Below are 22,246 nucleotides of genomic sequence, written 5' to 3'. Positions count from 1 at the left end.
CTTGGATTGATCCTTTGATCATTATGTAGTGTCCTTCCTTATCTCTTGTAATAGTCTTTATTCTGAAGTCTATTATATCTGATATGAGTATTGGTACTCCAGCTTTCTTGTGATTTCCATTTGCATGGATTATCTTTTTCCATCCCTTCACTTTCAGTCTGTATGTGTCTCTAGGTCTGAAGTGGGTCTCTTTTAGACAGCATATATATGGGTCTTGTTTTTGTATCCATTCAGGCAGTCTGTCTTTTGGTTGGGGCATTTAATCCATTTACATTCAAGGTTATTACTGATATGTATGTTCTTATTACCATTTTCTTAATTGTTTTGGGCTTGTTTTTGTGGGTATTTTTCTTCTCTTGTGTTTCCTGCTTAGAGAAGTTTCTTTAGCATTTGTTGTAAAGCTGGTTTGGTGGTGCTGAATTCTGTTAGCTTTTGCTTGTCTGAAAAGCTTTTGACTTCTCCATCGAATCTGAATGAGATCCGTGCTGGGTAGAGTAATCTTGGTTGTAGGTTTTCCTCTTTCATCACCTTAAGTATATCCTGCCACTTCCTTCTGGCCTGTAGAGTTTCCACTGAAAAATCAGCTGATAACCTTGTGATTCCTTTGTATGTTATTTTTTGTTTTCCCTTGCTGCATTTAATATTTTTTCTTTGAATTTAATTTTTGTTAGTTTGATTAATATGTGTCTTGGTGTCTTTTTCCTAGGGTTTATCCTGTATGGAACTCTCTGTGCTTCCTGGACTTGGGTGACTATTTCCTTTCCCATGTTAGGGAAGTTTTCACCTATAATCTCTTCAAATATTTTCTCAGACCCTTTCTTTTTCTCTTCTTCTTCTGGGACCCCTACAATTCAAATGTTGATGCGTTTAGTGTTGTCCCAGAGGTCTCTGAGATTGTCTTCAATTCTTTTTGTTCTTTTTTCTTTATTCTGCTCCTCAGCAGTTATTTCCACCATTTTGTTTTTCAGCTCACTTATTCATTCTTCTGCCTCAGTTATTCTGTTATTGACTCCTTGTAGTGTATTTTTCATTTCAGTTATTATGTTGTTCATCTCTGTTTGTTTGTTCTTTAGTTCTTCTAGATCTTTGTTAAACACTTCTTGTATTTTCTCAATCTGTGCCTCCATTCTATTTCTGAGATTCTGGATCATCTTTACTATCATTACTCTGAATTCTTTTTCAGGTAGATTGCCTATTTCCTCCTCATTTATTTGGTCTTGTAGGTTTTACCTTGCTCCTTCATCTGTGACTTATATTTTGGCCATCTCATTTTTTTTTTTTTTTTTAATGAGTGGCATCATGTTCCTTTCTTACTGGTTGTTTGGCCTGAGGTTTCCAACTCTGGGGTTTGTAAGCTATTGGGTAGAGCTGGGTCTTGGTGCTGAGATGAGGAACTCCTTGAAACCTCACTCCGATGAATATTCCCTGGGGTCTGAGGATCTCTGTTAGTCCAGTGGTTCGGACTCGGAGCTCCCACTGCAGGAGCTTCAGCCCAACCCCAGGCTTGTGAACCAGGATCCCACCTGGGGTGGCAAAAAAAAAAATGAAAACAAAAACAATAACAAAGTAAAAAATAAAATTAGACAGGAAACGAACAAATATGTTAGGAAGAATATAAAAATAAAAATATAGATGAATAAACAACCCGAAGGTACAACAGTACCAGGATAGTAAAAAAGAAGAGGAGGGAAAAACAAAGGGGGGGTGGCGGAAGGCCTTGGCCGTGGAGGGCGGGGCCTATGTAAGGGAGAGGTTTGGGTGGTGGGCGGGGCCAATGTTCAGGATCCACAGGGCTGGAAAAGGCCCTGGGGGTTGTAGGGGGTGGAGCTTATGCTCAAAGAACAGAAGGGGCCCAGGCGTGCCCCCCATCCCTGGTCTCAGAGGGCAGGGGACCTCACCTGGGAGCCCAGCAGGCTTCTGGGCTCAAGTGGGCAGGGAAACGCCCTCCTCTCCTCTCCTGCTCCTCCAGTATGGTAGAGCCCCTCCCTCCACCTCTCCTGATCTCCCCAGCCTCCCTTGTATGCTCCCAAGGACCTATGCGGCCTGGAGGGGGCTTTAGAGGGCAGGGGACTGGCCTGGGAGCTCAGCAGGCTCCAGAGGGCAGGGCAATTGCCCTCCTCTCCTCTTCCGCTCCTCCCAGAGGGCCCCTCCTGCCTGTGTCTCCTGATCTCCCAGACTCTCTCCTATGCCCCCAGGACCACGTGTCCTGGATGGGGATTTGGAGCGGGGGGTACTGGCCTGGGAGCTCAACAGGCTCCCGGCCAGAGTGGGCCAGATGATCGCCCTCTACTCCTCTCCCGCTCTTCCCGGAGAGTCCCTCCCACCTGCCTCCCCTGATCTCCCCAGCTTCAGGGGTGCCCATCCTGTCTGGCTTCCACTTCTCCTCCCCTCTCAGTCCCCATATGTCCTACTGGTTCATCTTGGGGTTCCTCCCGTCTCCTTGGGTGTCAGAGTCCCCTACCAGCGGCCAGTAGGTGCCCTAGTTGTGGGGAGATGCTCCCACACCACCATCCTGACTCCACCTCAGAAGCTGCCAGTCCTTTTAAAGCTAGGCCCAGAACTGGAGCCTCCCTTCTGCTGCATTCTATTGGTTCACACAAGTCACAGGCCAGTCTAGATGCAATGTAGGATGTAATGACACAAAGGTTGTTCCATGGGAGATAAATCTTTGGGAGCATCTTTAGATACTAACTACCAGAGTTCCTATTGCACCTATGGGTGGGCTGAGCATTGTGAATACATACGGGAGTTTCAAACATCCACAGAACATTGGTTTCTTTTTTATGTTTTAAACGTTTGAGTTTTGAGGCATAATTGAAAAATAAAATAGAAATATATTTAAAGTGTATGTGTTGGTTTGATATATGTGTGCATTGTAAAAGGATTGCCACCATCACGTTATTTAACACCTCCATCAACTTACATAGTTACTTTTTCAAAAAATAAGAATGCTGAAGATCTAATATTAGCAAATCTAAATTATACAACATAATATCATTGACTGTAGTCACCATGCTATACTGATGATCCTCAGAATTTATTCATCTTATAACAGTAAGTTTGCACCCTTTTACCAACCTCTTCCTGTTTCCCCTACCAGCCAGCCCCTGGCAACCACCATTCTACTCTGTCTCTATAAGTTTGACTTTTTTTTAGGATTCCACATATAAGTGATACCATGCAGTACTTGTCTATCTCTGTCTAGCTTATTTCACTTATGATACCCTCCAGATTCATCCATGTTGTCACAAATGACAAGCTTTTATTCTTTTTCATGGCTGAATAATCCTCCATTGTATATACAGACCACATTTTCTTCATCCATTCATCCATCTACAAATACTTAGGTTGTTTCTATACCTTGGCTTTTGTGAAAATGCTGTAAGGAACATGGGAGTGTAGATATGTCTTCAAGCTAGTGGTTTTCTTTCCTTCGGATATATACTCAGAAGTGGGATTGCTGGATCATACGGTAGTTTCATTTCTAATTTTTTGAGAATCTTCATACTGTTTCCCATAGTGGCTGTACCAGTTTACATTCCCACTAACAGTGTACAAGGGTTCCCTTGCTCTACATCCTCACCAACACTTGTTATTTCTTAGCTTTTTGATAATAGTCATTCTAACAGGTTAGGTGATATCTCTTTATAGTTTTGATTTGCGTTTCCGTGGTGATTAGTGACATTGAGTATCTTTTCATATACCTGTTGGCCATCTGTATGTCATCTTTGGAAAAATGTCTTTTCAGGTTTTGCCCAATTTTAAATTGAGTTATTTGGTGTTTTTGCTCTTGAGTTATATGAGTTCCTTAAATATTTAGGATATTAAACTCTTGTTGATTATGTAGTTTGCAAATATTTTCTCCCATTTCATAGGTTGCCTTTGCACTTTGCTGATGATTTCCTTTGCTGTACAGAACCTTTTTAGTTTGGTTAGTTCCATTTGTTTACTTTTGCTTTTGTTGCCTGTGCTTTGGGTGTCATATCCAAAAAAATCATTGCCAAGAAAAATGTCAAGGAGCCATCCCATATATTTTATTTTAGAAGTTTTATGATTTCAGATCTTGCATTCAAGTCTTGAATACATTTCAAGTTGATTTTTGTGTATGGTGTAAGATAGAGGTCCAATTTCATTCTTTTGCATGTGGATTTTGAGTTTTCACACAATTTTTGAAGAGACTATCCTTTCCCCATTGTGTATTTTTGGTACCTCTGTCAAAAATTAATTGACCATATCTTCATGGGTTAATTTCTGGGCTTTGATTCTGTTCCATTTATCCATGTGTCTGTTTTTATGCCAATACCATAATGTTTTGATTACTATAGCTTTATAATATAGCTGAAATCAGAAAGTGTGATGCCTCCACCTTTACTCTTTGTGTTTAAGATTGCTATAGCAATTCAGGGTCTTTTGTGGATCCACAGAAATTTTAGGATTGCTTTTTCTATTTCCATGAAAAAAAGCCATTGAAATTTTTAGAGGGATTGCATTGAATCTGTAGACTGCTTTGGATAGTATGGACATTTTAACATTATACATTCTTGCAATCCATGATAGAAAACATCTTTCCATTCAACTGTGTCTTTGATTTTTTTTCTCAATGTTTTATACTTTTCAGTGTACAGATCTTTCACTTATTTGAGAGAATTTATTCCTAAATATTCTTTTTGATTCTGTTATAGATGGGATTGTTTTAATTTCTCTTTTCAATAGTTCACTGTTAGTGTATAGAAATGCAACTAGTTTTTGTATAATGATTTTGTATCCTGCAATTTTACTGAATTCATTTACTAATTCCAAAAGTTTTTTGGTTGAGCCTTTAGGATTTTCTACATATAAGATCATATCATCTTAAAATAACAATTTTACATGTTCCTTTCAGATTTGGTTATCTTTTATTTTTTTCTTGCGTAATTCCTCCCGCTATAACTTCCATATGTTAATAGAAATGGTGAACGTCGGCATCCTTTTCTTATTCCTGATCTTAAAGGAAAAGTTTTCAGCTTTTCACCATTGAGTATGATATTAGTTGTGGGCTTCTCAGATATGCTCTGTATTATGCTGAGGTGCATTTCAGCTATACCTAACTTGAGTTTTTGTCATGAAAGGATGTTGAATTTTGTCAAATACTTTTTCTGCATGTATTGAGATATGATTTTTATCATTAATTTTTTAATGTGGTATATCATATATTTTGATTTGCATATGTCAAACCAGGAATAAATCCCATGTGATCACAGAGTATGATCCTTTTGATGTACTGTTGAATTCAGTTTGCTAAAATTTTGATGAGCATTTTTGTATCTATGTTCATCAAGAATATTGGCCTGTAATCTTCTTTTGTGTCCTTATCTGGCTTTGGTATGAGTATAATGTTGGCCTTGTAATATAAGTTTAGGAATATTCTCACTTCTTCAATTTTTTGGAAGAGTTTGAGAAGGATTGGTATTAATTCTTCCTTATGTGTTCGGTAGAATTCAACTGTGAAGCCATCCGGTCAGTTTCTGGATATTTATCTTGTTCTTCTGTTTGGAATACATCTTCCTGTTTCTTCCTTTTGCTTGACTCTCTACATTTGTTTCTGTACATTAGATAAAACAGCCACCTCTCCCAGTCTTGACAGCCTGCCTCGTGTAGGAGATGAACCTCATCAGTCAGCCCACCTGAGCTCCTGGTTGCCTCTCAAACCTCTGTGATTGACCAAGCCACCTTCTTTGCTCCTAGTGGCTCCCAGTAGATTAGGTTGTGCAAGACCTGCCACTGTCCCAAAGGCAATGGGAAATGCCCACACGGCTGTTCAGGGTCCCGGAGGACTGTTAACTGCTTGCCCCATCAGCTCTCTGATGAAGGCTAATTGGAAGCTTGACTTTCAAGCAGCAGCTAAGAAAGTCAGGACATTAGATATGCAGTATAGACCTATCAGGGAGAAACTTGGAAATGGGTGTTTTTCCTACTCACTCTGCTGAGCCAGAAGCAATAGTCTCTGGTAGGACTTGTGCACCCATACAGAGCCACCTCTTTGTTTTCTGTGGTCCTAGGGGACTCGTAAATGCCAAGCCCCATCAGTACCCAGAGCTAGGTGACTTGCGAGCCAGTCTCTCATGTGGCAGCTGTGATATTTGATGTGCTACATGGGTGGGTATATTTCTTCCAGGGAGAAGTTGGAGACTTGGTTTACCGCTGTAGCAAGCTAGGGGACACAGCAGGGGACATGCCCACCAACTCTTTCAGGCTCCTGGGAGGATCCCAGTCAGCTTCCACATGCAGGCTGATTAGAAGCCAGAACCTCAAATAGCAGCTGAGAAAGTATACAGTCAAATCCCTTATAGGGAGAAACCGGGAGATGAATGCTGTTCTCTCTGTGCTGAGCCATGGGAGGGAATAGCTATGAGAAGTGTTTGCATGCCTGTTAGAAAATTGCTTTTTTAATTTTAATATGGTCCTGTGGGACTCTGACTGCCAAGCTCTGTTGGATATCAGAGCTAGGTGATTTGAGCTCGCACTCCTCAGGTGGCAGTTTCAAAAGTTGGGGCACAAATTTCAAGGGAGAAGCTGTTAACTTGGTTTTTGTTGTTGTTGCTGTGAGCCAGAAGACGAATGTAGGGGAAGTGCTCCACCAGCTCTTTTAGGCTCTTGGGATCCCAGTCAGCATCCAGACACAGGCTGATTAGAAGCCAGACCCTCAGGCAGCAGCTAGGAAAGTATGCAGTCAAAACCCTTCTAGCAGAAATTGGGAGAAGGGAGTTTTTTTTTGTTTTTTTTTTTTGGTTTTTTTTTTGCAGTACGCGGGCCTCTCACCGTTGCGGCCTCTCCCGCTGCGGAGCACAGGCTCCGGACGCGCAGGCCCAGCGGCCACGGCCCACGGACCCATCCGCTCTGCGGCATGCAGGATCCTCCCGGACCGGGGCACGAACCCGCGTCCCCTGCATCAGCAGGTGTACTCCCAACCACTGCGCCACCAGGGAAGCCCAGAAGGGAGTTTTTGACTGCTCCCTTTGAACTGAGCCCTGGGGTATAACTGCAGGGAGTGCTCATGTGCTCCTTTAACCATTCCTTCTCTGTTTGCTATGGTCCTGTGGGACTTGTGAATGCCAAACTCGACTGGCTCTCTCAGCTGGGTGATTTGGGCATTCCCATTCCTCAGGTGGCAGTTGTAAAAGTTGGGGCACTAGATGTGTGATCCAAACCTTTACTCACAGGGAGAAGCTGAGAATTTTGGGGTTCTCTCCTGAATGAAAGGCACTCTGCTGGGGGTCGGGTTTATGGTGAATATGTATTCTCAGCCCTTCCTACCCGTTTTGATGTGGGCATTTTCTCAGTCACCCAATGTGTAGGAGTCACTCAATTTGTTTCTAGATTTCTCTCAAAGGAAATTGACCCATGTATAGCTGTATATTCAGTGAATCTGTGGGAGGAAGGAAAGTCTGGAGCCCCCTATCTTGCCACTTTGGTCAGTCTAAAACATTGGCTTTCTAACATTGTATTCCCATTATTGCTTCCCTTTAATAATTCATGCCACTGTTCCACCAAAATTTCTCTTATTTGCATTCTGTTAAGAACAAAAGAGTGTGTCTAAATGGGAAGGAAAAATTCCTTTGGTCTCTCCAGGGTCAGCCTCAAGGGTGTGTGATCTGTTCAGTTACAAAGAGCCTCCATGCCCAGAGGGGCCCCGTGCTTAGTTTAATGCTCCATGGTCACCCTCGTGAATTTCTTAATAATTTTTTAACAAGGAGTCTGACAGTTTCATTTTTCAGTGGGCCCCACAAATTACGTAGCTAGTCCTGGGTCCCTCTATTGAACAAATGGGCAGGATCTCTTCCAATCTAGAATCTACCAAAGTATAATAGGGCAAGAATATAATAGGAGTGATAGGGGAAGAGATGAGAATGGAGCATGAGGTCCAGCTTCATTATCCTATGTAAGAAAAAACTAGGGACTTCCCTGGTGGTGCAGTGGTTAAGAATCCGCCTGCCAATGAAGGGGACATGGGTTCAAGCCTTGGTCCCGGAAGATCCCACATGCCGTGGATCAACTAAGCCCGTGCACCACAACTACTGAGCCTGTTCCCTAGAGCCCGCAAGCCACAACTGCTGAGCCCACGCACCACAACTACTGAACTCACACGCCACAACTACTAAAGCCTGTGTGCCCTAGGGCCCATGCGCCACAAGAGAAGCCACCACAATGGGAAGCCTGCGCACCGCAATGAAGAGTAGCCCCTGCTCGCCACAGCTAGAGAGAGCCTGCACGCAGCAATGAAGACCCAATGCAGCCAAAAAAAATAAAATAAAATAAGGCCACAAAGTTTCAACAACCTGCCTGATGCTATGGTTTGTTTATGTCAGAGCTGAAACCAGAAACCAGATGATCAGATGCCCAGTCTCTCTCTCAGTCTGGTTTCTCTTCCATACAATGGAAATTATAATGTTTATGATCCATGGGTTATATCTGATGCTGTGTAGAAATATTAAAACCCTTCTTAATTTGACATAAGCATTTCCATATTTTTATTCTTCTCTTTGAAGTCATTTAGATAAAATTAAACCTTTGCTATGTAGTACCTCCTCCACTGATATAACATAACAGATAGCAAGCAAACATACTGCTTACTATATCATAACTAGTTGCTATGGAAAGGAGTTAAATGACTTGAAGTAGAATCATGACTCGGAAGAGGAAACCAACAGATAATATCCTAAACATTATTAATTATTCTAATTGAGAATTGGAAAAGAGGGGCTGTGAGTGTATCACAATTATGAAAGGGTCATAGGAAACATGGAATTAGTTCTCCATGATTTTTTCAGATTGTTAAAAGAAATTACAAACTGTATGTCTCTTTTTAGAATAACTTTGAATAATCACTCTATTTTGAGTTCAGGACATTTTGGCAAACTTGGGGAAAAAGCATTCACCAAATAGCTTGGATCCTCCGAAGAGCCATGAACATTTCACCATTTATTTCTCTGGATGGACCAAGAAGGAGCAAGTCTCGGGGCAGTGGATTTTGGTTCTATAATTGGCATGTGCCCTAAGGCAGTGGGCCTAACACAAACTTAAAAATATCTGAAGGTTCCATGCTACCATTTTTATTGTGTGGGTTTCTTTTTTCTAATAGAGAGTTATTTTATGGAAAATTCTGAATGCTTAATTCTTCCAAGTTCTTATGGTTTCATAGACTAGAGATAAGAAAGGCAGTAGGACACAGGCAGATAAAATGACTTTGTCTCGTTGGACTGTACCTAGCCAGAGTTCTGAAGACTTTTCACACAGAGGTCAAGCCTTAATTATCCAGGTTAAACAAAGAATTGAACAGCTTGAGTTGACTTTAGTCAGTGGACTTAACTGACCTAATTATGTTTTTCTCAGGGATAGAGACTAACAGCAGTTTACGTCCTAAGTCCCTAGGCCTAGTATGGGATTCAGAAATTATTGTAAATTATCCACAAACTGAGATAATTTAAAACAGAAGTAAGTAAAAATTTACAAGAAAAAATGAATTGGTTGCCAATGAAGAAGGCTTGAAAAAGGGAGTTGTAAATAACCTGCCAGAGGCTAAACTAGGGAGAATGGTCAGCTTGCTAGATTGTAGCATGTATTGTGAAGGCTGTACTTTCCTGTAATGAATCAAATAGGTATTTAAAAATTTATCAGCTGGTGATGATAGTGTAGTTTGATATCTTCCAGATATTATAAAGAATCTTCTCTGCCTTCCTATCAGCTAATATGCTAAATCAAAGATTCTCATACTTCTTCAGGAGGCAACATAATTGGAAAGCACCATGCTCTTAGCAAAAAATAAAACTCAAATGACTAAACACAACATAATTTTATGTATATATGAATGAATATATTTATGTATCTCTCATCTTGTTCTTCCAAAAGATTTAAGGTTGCTTAAAAGAAAACATAAAATACTACTAGATAACATATGTTAGAAGTAAGAGAGAAAGCAAAAACAGAGGTAGGACCATAAACAGGAAGCATAAAAATGCATACCATAAAGCCCTTCTCCTTGCTATGGGTGGAGCTTGGGTTTACCAGGAAGTTTGTAAACACCAATGTAAAAAGAAAAGCCTTATCAGCTATACAGTTCAGTGTCCCTGAAAAATGACCCAAAGAGCACTTTTTTTGATACTGAAATTAAATTTCGCCCAAAGATCCATAGAAAGAGGCCACCGTATAATGTGCAGAGCACTGTTGTTTTTAACAAGAGCAGATTTTATAAGGTTGTTTCCTGTGTATCCTTCAGGAGGGGCTGAAGGATTCCCACCAAAGCACACTTCAGCGAAAGCAAGTCTACAGAGGCCAGTACTATGTGATCCAACTGCGTTGCTTTCTCCTGGTCTGGTAGATTTTATAGTTCCTCAAGGAAAATTGTTTTCCTTCAGACAACAGCTTATATCATAAATATTGTTTTTCCTAAGTCACAATTTTGATAGCAATTCAATGACAATGACCTCAAGATTAAAAACTGAACTAAATTTTTTGCAAAGCTTTTATGTTCTTGCACCAGATTCTATTATAAGCAAATTATAGTAGATGCGAAATATTTCAGAAAAATGAATGGGAGAAAAAATGTAAATTGAGAAAATTATTTCCATTAATTTAAATGTTTCCTATAATTTTGGACTATACCACCATTCTATTTTGGTAGTAGAACACCTTAATCTAGCTCACAGAAGAATACCTATGGTAAACCCATCAACATCCAAACGTAAGTATAGACATAATCTGTCTATTTAGTACAGATTACTCATTTCTAATAATCGCCTTTCCTGAAAATGAATATAACATGTTTGGGAGTCTTTCAATTCAGTTAAACAAATATTTGTTAATCATTTATAGAACTCAAAGAACTAACAGAGTTATTTACAAATTTCTAGTTATTAAGGCCTGGTTTGAGTAATTACATATTGATCTCTTCTTAAGAGCTAACGATATTTTATGGTGTGTTGTTATATTAACACTCAGTACAATGGACTCTAAACAAACAGTTTCTCCCAGAATTTGAAATCATTTGGACTATAGCCTAGATTTTGAAACATAAATAATGTTATGAGCTCCCTGGACGAGGTATTTGGTTTAAGAAGGTACCATTTATCAAGATGAAAGCTTTGCAAATAAACCCAGGTTTATATTTAACTACCTTCCCTCATTCTCCTCTCCAACACACAACCCTGTTTCCCTAACACTTTATTCACTCTATTTTTTCAATATTCACAAGATGTAAGTATTTTTCATTTTTCACACTAAGAGAACTTCTTTCAAAATAATCATTTTTATACTCTGCTTTACCAAGATACATCTTGTCATCCTATGTTTAGCCCCCTTTAAAGTACTGTTCTACTTAAACCTAATGCCACATTTTAAGAAACACCCTTTCTAATGATGTTCTGCAGTTTCTTACAATCTAAATTTGTATGAATGTGGAGGGATGTTTAATTCGATTGCAGGCTTTTCCTAGAATATATACTTGGAGCACAAGGGTTCCAGTTGATTTCTTAAATTCTTATCCTATTCTTTTATTTTCTATCTCTGACCTTTGATCTGTCTGACTTTGAACTATTAAGGATCTCCTAGTAAACATTAGTAGCTTTTTAGTTTTTATTTTCTTCTTTCTTTTTTCATTTTCTCTCTTCCTTTTTTTTGCAGAGAAAATGACCTTTTTATCATGTTTCTTTCTCCTTTGTCTATCAAAGCTTGCATTCAATGAAAATTGAATCTCTCAGGAGCAAATCTGTCCTCAGTCAAATTCACTGATTACATATTAAGTGCCAGGCACCCCATGCCTGGCTACCTTACCAAGAAATGAAAATGTCCTTTCTGTTAGTAAGGATTCCAGCCAAGAACTCTCAGCCTCAGAATAGGGAGGAAATACATGTCTCGCCGAAGCGAGCACAGAATAGGGAAGAAATAAAAGGTAAACATCTTAATGGGAGTTTGGGGTTATGAGAACCTGGACAGGAGATCCTGAACTAGTATTTAGATTAAGAGTTGGGAAGAGCATTTCTGTACTAATCTCTTCTATCTGGGTAGACTTTACATAAAATGCTTTGAGCCCTTAATTTGCCATTGGAGAGTATTTAAAAATACCTCACCAAATCACATGGAGACTATATAACTAAGAGAGAGGAGAGAAAGTAAGTGTGTGATTGTGTGTTTGCATGTGTTTATACATTGTTGAGAGGCAGAGAGGAGAGTGACATATCAGAAACATTTAATAGATATGGACTGACTGTGGCCGTGAGAATCTCATAAAGTGTTTCACCCATTCCTTGGCCAATTATGTTGCCACAAATGAATATTAGATGAGAGAAATCAACACACCCTCATTTCAGCTCATTCAGGATTTCCTAACTTACAGCTCATTCCCATGTGATTGTGAATGCTGTTTTTTGGAGGCTGCCATAAGAGTCTACATGTTTTTATAAAACAGGACATAACATTTTTCTTAAAAGTTCTATGCATTCCTTTAGAGATAAAGTATATCAGAAAGTAAATTATTTCACCACATGGCTTGGCTAAATAGGCTAGGCAGCTCTGGCCTCAGGTGAAATCTATTCTGTGTGGTCTGACATGGGGAGGCTCTTCGGCTGAGTCACAGACCGGACTTCCAGGGCTGCTGCCTCACAAGGGACTGTCCACTGCCAACGTGCCTCTGGTAATCTCTGGAACCCCCTGGGAATTTCCAGAGGGCACACTGAGTGCTGGGCCACGTTAATTCTAATCCTCAGAGAAAAACCCAACAGCAGAGCTAAGACAACCACCACAAAGCTGATAGGTTTGCAGTCTCCTGATTAAGCCCTTCTCAGCTACACATATTGCTTAAACCCTGCTAGAGGGGCAACCCACCCTTCCCCTCATCTCCACGTCTTCTGTCTTGGTGGAAGCCCAGCTGCTGTAAGGTTGAAGAAGGCAGTTATGTAGGAACGGGAGTGCAAATGGGATTTAAGGCCTGGTTCCAGGCTCTGCCAGGTGTCAGACTCTGTCATTATACCTCCCCATGCAAAGTCACTGGTGTTGAGAGATAATACATTCCTTTCCCAGACTCAGTTTATTCCACTGAGTACAGCCACTTGGGTACAGCCTCCTGGCTGAATCAATCAATAGACCTTTACAGCTGGAAAAGGTTTTGGAGCTCATCTAGTCCCAATCCCTCTGTTAAAGGTGCAAGGTACAGCCACTTATCCAAAATCATGGACCCTGTTTGTAGAAAAACCTGAGCTACAACTTAGGGTTTCCAACTTCTTAAACAATGCTGTTTTCTACTACAGTAAGTTTTATCCTTAGATTGGCTCCTAGAGTGTGTATGAGGTCCATAGACTCATGCCAGTCAGGTGGGTGATAGATTACAGTCTCGTTCCTAAGACCATCAATTTTATTTTCTGATTAAATTCTACAGGTGCCTGGTATTTGTAGCATGACCTTCATGTCAGGACTGTTACACACTAGCTTGTTTTTTAAGGCTTGAGGTGTAATCACCATCCAAGCCATTTTTGGAGGCCCAACGAAGGCCAGAAGTCCTTATGAAGAGAAATCTGGGAAATAATGGTAGACTGGAAGGAGATATTTTTACATTTTTGCCTTGGACATCTATATTAAAATAAATGCCTGCCCTTAGTCCCAGTGTAGCCTCCAGAAGATGGGATTAATAAAGAGCTCATACATTTGAATCCTAGAATCTCCAATGTAGCTGTATCATTCCGCTTCTCCCACTTTCATTTATTCCACATGTTTTCACCAAATTAGTGCTGGATGCCATGAAGTATATGTAGATAAGTAAGACATCTGTCTCTGAGGATTTTATAGACTTGTAAGGGATAAGACGCAAAAAGTTACAATAAAAATGTGATAGCTGTAATAGAGGTATATACATAGCTCCGATGGAACAGAGAAGAAAACCAGTAACCTGGAGGTGTTAGGGAAGTGTGCAGAGAGAAGCCGATATTTTATTCATTCATTCACTCATTCATTCAACAAATATTTATTGAGGTCCTATTGCTGCCAGGCACTGTTCTAGAGCAGCAGAGAAAAACAAAGTCACTTCTTTTATGGAACACTCATTCCAGTGCTCTAGGAAATATGCAGGCCAACAAATAATTACATAATATTGCAAGTGGGGATGAGTACTAAGATGAATAAATCAGGATAGAGGGACAGAGTGGTGCCAGGATGAGGATATGTGCTATTTTAAGTAGGATAAGGTGATAATTAGGCAGTAACCTGAAAGTAGTGAGAGAGGACATCAAGCAAGTATCTAGGAAGAGGCTGTTCCAGGCAGAGGGAACAGCAAGTGCAAGGGTTCTGAGGTGGGAGTGTGGTTGATATCTATAAGGAGCAATGAGGAAGCCAGTGTGGCTGGCCCAGAGCAGGAAGCTGAAGAGTCAGAGGAGATGAGAACAGAGATATACTGAGGTGGAGTGAGCAGATCAGGCAGCGCTTTACAGGCCATGGTAAAAACATAGGATTTAATTCCAAGTGGAATGGGAAGCTACTGGAGGGGTTTGAGCAGGAAAATGGCATGATTTGATCTAGGCTTTAGGAAGATCACTCTGGGTGCTGTGCAAACAGACTACAATTCGGGAAAGACTAGGTTCAAAAAAACAAGCTAGGAGTCTAGTGTAGTATCTCAGAGAAGAAATGGTGATAGCTTGGACTAGGGTTGTAGTAGCAGAGGAGATAAGATATCTGAACACCATCTTGAGAAATTGGTGAGCCACTTGTAGCTGAACATAGGGAGTGCACAGGCCAGTAGTGAAGAATGAGACTGGAGAGGTTAGCAAAAGTCAGAAATAAGAAGTTTTGGCTTTATTCAGTAAACACCTAAAATTCTTAAACAATCAGAATTAAGGACAAGGGTAATATTTGATTCCAGGAAGATTATTCTGACTGTGGTATGGAAACTGGCCTGGGCTAGGAAGAGACTAGAGGCAAGAAAACTACAATCAAATAAATGCAAGTCAGAGGATAAAGGTAGTGGTTTAATAATATCTGAGTTACGGTTAACGATAGGTTTGTTTTCATAGGGTGCACTAACTTTTCACACAGGACGGAATTTTTTAAGATTAGGGAGTGATGGGGACTTCCCTGGCGGTCCAGTGGTTAAGACGCCATGCTTCCATTGCAGGGAGCGAGGGTTCGATCCCTTGTCTGGGAACTAAGATCCTGCATGCTGTGCGTTGCAGCCAAAAAATAGAAAAAAAAAAAAAGATTAGGGAGTGATGGTGGCATTCCCATTTAGATGTCAAGGATGGCAGAAGACAGGCAGAGGCAGGAGGGAGGCATGTTTCCACAAAATATATACTGGGCAAACCCCAAAGCACTTTCCCAAAGGGCCTTGCTAGTGTGGCACCACATTCCGGGCCCACACAGGCTGAGCAGGCTGATAAGTAGGCAGGCCTCTGGATGGGCTGCTCCATGACATGGCTGAGCTGTAGGGCAATGTTTTGATGACTACATACAAAATTCTGGGTCAAGTATATTTAAGAAACAGGCAGGAGAGTCACTTGTGAGCTGAGCTGGCCTTTTACTGGATAGCACAGCATAGTCATTCAGTCTATGATTATTGTCAGGACACATCATGCTTCTGTTTGTGACATAGGTCATCAACTTAGGGGCAATTCAGGGTCACAGCCTAGAGCAGAACTTGGATGACTGATTCATCATATGAGCGCTTCAAGGTTGAGATTGTCTTATCATTGTTTAATACGGCACCAAGGACAATGCTTGGACAACAGGCTCTTAATAAACTCATGTTGAGGGAATAAATGTGACTTGGAAGGACTGAGATTCCTTGCCCCTCAGTGTTCCCATCTATAAACTGAGGAAAACGTCTATTTGTATATATCATACTTATAAGAATGAATTAAGACTGTAAGTTGGAGTAAATACATTTGAAAGGCATTTCAGTGCTTTCAAGGAGAACTGATTTGTGGTACATTATATTGAAAAGTAAAGATATATTAAATAAAAGAGAACATAAAAGGCTGCATGGCATGGAGGATTAATATTGGACTGTTAGTCTGCACAACCAAATACTGTTTTGACTTTGCCTCTAATTCTCTTGGGGATCTTGGTAGATTGATTTACATTTCTTGGCCTCAGCTTTGATATTATTTCCAAAATTAAGTCTATGATTATAATTATGTTTTTCTGAATTACATCATTATTTCTATTGTAGAACAAAGTTCAAACTGGGCCAACAGGCATGTTTCCAATTTCATCACATCACATATCTTAACTTCTCTGTAACTTGGAGTCTTCCCCTGGAAAGTAATGCAATAGGCAAACTGATCTTAATTCTTGCTTTTGCTCTAAAGTTCTACATGCCATACCATGGGTATGAATCCATGCTCCTTTCCTGCCTGGGCTACCACACCACAGATTCTAAATGTTTAACTCACTCATGCTTTGTAGATCACTGCTTGCTCAGAAGCTGTCCTTGATGTTTTTGAAATGGGTCACTAAGTGATTAGAATCAACGATCTATAGAGGGCCATTCATTCACCAAGATTCATTAAGCTCCTTCAACTAGTCAGATACTGTGTCAGAAAAACAAAACATTAAGACAAAAAGGTTTCTGTTTTCAGTCCAGAAATCTCCTCAATAAGGTCAAGTTAATAAGTATGATCATTTTATTATGCTCTTTATATTTTTTATATTTTATTTCATATTAGTGCATTTATAGTCTTAGTTAAAGGGTTTCATTGTCTCCTAGAGTGTACATGTAGTCTCATAGATTTGGGGGGAAGATTATTATTATTACTTAAATTTAAATCATTTCTATATCTGGAATTTATTTTTACATATGGTATAAAGTTGCCTCAAATTTAATTTCCTTCATATGGATCAACAGTTTGGCCAGTAACATTTATTAAATTATTTACCCTTTTTTCATTTAATTGAACAAAATAGTTGTCAATTATTAAATTTTCACATATAGTGAGCTCTATTTCTGGATTTCCTAGTCTGTTTCACTTATATATTTCTCTATTCCAATTATATTACCAAATTTATTTGCTTCTAGAGCCTTTAAAGTATGTTCTGATACCTGGTTAGGCAAGTACCCCCTTACTAGTCTTTCTTTGCAAAATTTTATTAGCTCTTCTTGTACATTTATCATTTTACCTGAACTTTAAAATGGTTTTGGATTCTTAATTGAATATTGTTTGGATTCCAATTGGAACTGCATTAAAGTTATAAATTAACTTAGGGGAAAGGGACATTTTTATGATGTTATTTTCCTACCCAAGGTCATAATATGTCTGACCACTGGTTCAGACCTTCTTTTATGTCAGGTCAATAAAAAATATATTTGAAAAATAATATTTTCAATGAAGAGGATAAATAAAGCATTTATAAGACAAAGTGCTCTTATAAATTAATGAGAGAAATAAACAACCAAAAGAAAAATGAGCAAAGGACACGAACAGGTAATTTACAGAAGAGTAAATCCAAATACCTGACAAACATATGCAAAGATACTCAAATTCATCCATAAAGATTTTCAAACTTAAGACAAAATGAGGTATCACTTTACACCAGGGTTTCTCAGCCTTGGCACTATTGGCATTCTAGGCTGGATAATTCTTTGCTGTGGAGGCTGCCTTGAGTATTTTAGGATATTTAGCAGAATCCCTGGCTCTGCCCACTAGAAGCCAGTAGCACCTACTCCCCAACTATGACTCACAGTTATGACAATCAAAAATCTCTCCAGACTCTGCCAAGTGTCCTGGGGGTCGGGCTGGGGCAAAATCATTACAGGTCTAGAACCACTGATTTTCACCTATCAGACTAGCAAAAATTTTAAAGCCTGATTACACCTGTTGTTGGCAAGTATGCAGTGCAGAAAGAATACTCTCATATGTGGCTAGTAAAAATGTAAGTTATTATAGCTTTTATGGAAAGTGACTGAACAATTCCTATTAAAAAATATATAACTCTGACTCAGTTATCCCACTCCTTGGAATAAATCCCATAAAATGAAAACAATACATAGACATATATTGTATGAGGATGTTAACTTCAGGATTGTTGGCAGTGACCAAAAAACTAAAACCAGAGTGGCCATAAAAGGGAATAGTTGAATAAATTTTAGCACACCCACACAATGCAACCTTAGAAAGAATTAGAGCTCAACCTATTACATGGAATGTTTTGCATGAATTATTCCTGAGTGAGAAAAAGCAAGATTCGAAAGGGTACATAATATAATTCTACTTTTTGCAAAACACACATTCCCTCATGCTTTCATATTCCTCGACTATTCATATTTCATCTTCCTCGACTTACACTGGGGCTGTGTCTCAATAAACCCATTGTAAGTTGAAAATATCTTCAGTCGAAAATGCATTTAATACACCTACCAAACATCATAGCTTAGTCTAGCCAACCTTAAGCATGTTTAGAACACTTACATTAGCTTACAATTGGGCAAAATCATCTAACACAAGGCCTATTTTATAATAAAAGTGTTGACTATCTCATATAATTTATTAAATGCTGTACTGAAAATGAAAAACATAATGGTTGTCTGGGTATGGAATGGTTATAAGTGTATTGGTCGGTTACCCTCATGATCACCTGGCTGACTTGGAGCTGTGGCCTCAGTAGCTGCCCAGCATGGCAAGAGAGAATCATACCACACTAGCCCCAGAAAAGCTCAAAATTCAAAATTCCAAGTACAGTTTCTACTGAATGCTTATCGCTTTCACGCCATCATAAAGTCGAAAAACCATTAACTTGAACCATTAAGTTGGAGACCATCTGTATAGAGAAAAATGCCTCTCAATATTCTATTTACCCTTACAGAATGGGCAAAAGATTTGCATATCATATATCTGACAAAGCTCTACTCTCCAGAATATATGAAGAACTCTTACAACTCAACAAAAAGATAAACAATTCAATTATAAAGTGGACAAAAGACTTGAGTTGACATTTCTCCAAAGAAGACATACAAATGGCTAACAAATACACGAAAAGATGGTCAACATCATTAGTCATTAGGGAAATGCAAATCAAAACCTCGAGACACCATTTCACATCCCTAGGATGGATATTGTAAAAAAGTAAAACAGTAAACAAGTGTTGCCAAAGATGTGGAGTAATTGGAATCCTCATACATTGCTGGTGGGAATGTTAAATGGTGTAGGTTCTGTGGAAAACAGTTTGGCCATTCCTTAAACAGAACATAGAACTAGTAGGCAATCTGGCAATTCCACTCCTATATACCCAAAAGAATTGAAACCAGGTATTCAAATACTTACACATAAATGTTCATAGCAGCACTATTCACATAGCCAAAAAAGGGAAACACCCAAATGTCCATCAACTGGTGAATGGATAAACAAAACGTGTTATGTAAAGTGGAATATTTTTCAGCTATAAAAAGAATGGAGTACCGATACATGCTACAGTGTTGGTGAACCTTGAAAATGCTATGCGAAATGAAGGAAGGCAGAAACAGAAACTCACATATTGTATGATTCCCCTTGTAGGAAACATCCAGAATAGGTAAATCCATAGAGACAGAAAGCACATAAGTGGTTGCCAGGGGCTGGGGGGAGGGAAGAAAAGGGAGTGATTTCTTAACGGGTACAAGTTGCCTTTGAGGTGGTGAAATATCTTAGAACTAGACAGAGGTGATGGTTGCACAACATTGTGAATGTACTAATGCCACGGAGTTGTACGCTTAAATATGGTTAATGGGTAATCTCGTATTATGTGACTATTACCTCAATTTAAAAAATATATTCTATTTACCTCTGTATTAGTTTCCTATTGCTGTATAACAAATTACCACAAACTCAGCTGCTTAAAAAATTACAACGACTTACCTCACAGTTCTGTAGATGAGAAGTTCAGGTGGGCTTGGGTGGTTTCTCTAAAGTTGACAAGCAGAAATTAAGGTGTTGGCTGCGCTGTGCTCTTATCTCGAGGTTCTGAGGAAAAATCCACTTCCAAGCTTGTTTAGGTTTTTAGCAGAATTCAGTTCCTTGTGACTGTAGGACTGAAATCCCCAGTTCCTTGCTGGCTGTCAGCCAACAGTCAGTCTCAACTGCCACAGGGTACCCACATCCTTGGCACACAGCTCCCTCCAGCAACAGCATGGCTATCTTTCTCCTTCAAATATCTATTCCTGCCTCTTCTGCCACCAGCAGGAGACAATTCTCTGCTTTTAAAGGGCTAGTATGATTAGAAGGCCCACCTGGATAATCTCACATTGGCCATACAATACAACAAGCAGTTGTATTGTCTCATTAAATTCAGGGGTGCCACCCCACACTCAAAGGGGTGGGGATTATAGAAGGGCAGGCTCACTGGGAGTCATTCTTAGAATTCTTCCATGACCTCTTAGAGAAAAATAATAAAAAATGTTTCTACCTAATTCAAGAACAATTGTTATTTGTTAATGCCCAACATTGCCTAAATGATTAATACCAAGGAAAAATTTCAGAACCAGTGATTTACAGATGAACACAATTCAGATCTCCAAGACTCAGGGAAGGGATGGAAAGCTGTTCTTAATAAGTGGGCTTCTCTTTCTGAGGCCTCTTTTGTTTTTCTCTTTCCTTCTCTTCTACTAAAGCACTGAATGTATCAATAAATGTGAAGGGAAGTAATTGCCAAGAGGACCACTGATGTTTTCTCTCTGTAGTCATGAGAGGTAGATACTATGGCTGAAGTTTAGAGGACTAGATAATTGTATTTTGTAAAAGTTCTTACTTTTTTGGCTTCAAGACACCTGTTATTGAGGACCCTAAAGACTCTATTTTTGTGGGTTATACCTACTCATAGTTGCCATATCAGAAATTAAATCTGAAAAGTTTTTACATGCAAAAATATACAAACACATTCTCTTGGTCTTTAGAGTGACAATGTCATCACATATCATGTAGTCTCTAGAGTGCAAAAGGAAATAAAGTCTTAGTAGTATTATGAAGGAAGTTTGACCACGTGGAATTCTGAAAAGATCCCAAGGTTCCCTTGGGCTTCCTGGACCTCACTTTAAGACCCACTGATAGATGTAAATACCAACAACTGCATTTCTTCAGCGATCAATCAACTCACATATTTTGGTTCATTCACTTGTGCAGTCTTAGAAACAAATCTCCTTTCCCTTTACTAGTATGTCGTTCCATCTGGTAGAGTTGTGTGGCTGATTGCAAAAGGTATCTTTTTTGCAACAAGTGTCATTTGCTGACCCAGGAAGAAAATTGAGCTAGATAGGTCGTAACATATATTAAAGCAAAATAGAGTTCAAAAATGTTTTCTGTGAGCTTCTGGTAGGATCTGTTAGTCTGCAAATACTGCACAGGGGAAATTGCTTTAAATGGTGCAGCTGGTCTGCAGTGGAAGGATTGGGATACAGTCAGGCTGAGTCAGGCAGAAAGAGGTTTACAGACAAAAATTAAAGAAAGCACTGCGGATTCTTGTCATGCTTTGCCCTTGAAAACTATGCCAAGACCTCTGTTTCGGTTTTTTTAATAAAGAGATCGATGATATTTCGTGATTGCTTTAATGACTCGGGATTTCCCCCTTACGTTTTAAACACAGCCTATATCTACAGTTATGTTATGTTTGCTTTCTTTGTATCCCGCTTACAAAAAGTAACGACATAAAGCTAAAACCCTTTCATTAGGACTCCATTACGATCCTTCTGTTAAGCAACTAGCTCGTTCATTCTTTCCACAGCATTTTATCCACTTTTTCCTGCTCCAGCTCATGGTAAACGCCTCGGAGCGCTTAGATCCCGGGCTTCTGTCTTTTTTACTGCAGATGAATACAATTTAAAACCTGAAAGCTGGAAGAAAGGTAGAGCATTCCCCCGTCCCAAGGTTAAATCTTTGACCGGCGCTGGCCACTTGGGAAGGAAAATCTTAATGGACCGTGGTTAAGAATCAGAAAATGACTGGGTCTAACAGCGCGTTCCTCTTGGTGGGGATAAGGCCCACGCGGAGCATTCCCGACAGGTGAGCTGCAGCACGAGGGATGACTTAGCCAACCTCCAGCGTGGGCGGAGGGCTCTCCCCGTGAGCAGCGCACGCCAGAACAGACGCGTTCTTACCTGAGTCCTACAAGTCCTCTGAGCCCGAGCCAGCGTACGTCAGCGCCCTAGAGTGCCGCCGCCACCGCGGCCGCGGGTTCGCATCTTGTGAGCCACCGACCAATGGGAGAGAAGCCAATGCCCGGCGTCCTCTGTGACTGGCTCTCAGCAGGGAGGAGGTGGCGGAGGGTGGGC

General features: G+C 39.9%; 1 long non-coding RNA gene across 1 annotated transcript; it reads right to left on the bottom strand.

Moving 5' to 3' along the window:
* Positions 1-667: 667 nt before the first annotated feature.
* On the bottom strand, positions 668-22,147 carry LOC129392064 (uncharacterized). Its single transcript, XR_008617102.1, has 3 exons — positions 22,073-22,147; positions 19,842-20,014; positions 668-1,523 (listed from the first exon to the last, which is right to left on the bottom strand). It is a non-coding gene; the product is annotated as an uncharacterized lncRNA (long non-coding RNA).
* Between the last annotated feature and the right edge of the window lie 99 nt (positions 22,148-22,246).

This window comes from Physeter macrocephalus, chromosome 4 (genome assembly GCF_002837175.3).
Source record: "Physeter macrocephalus isolate SW-GA chromosome 4, ASM283717v5, whole genome shotgun sequence".
Lineage (NCBI taxonomy): Eukaryota > Metazoa > Chordata > Mammalia > Artiodactyla > Physeteridae > Physeter > Physeter macrocephalus.
The sequence above is the reverse complement of the archived record's forward strand: the minus strand, read 5'-3'. Positions and strand labels throughout refer to the sequence as shown.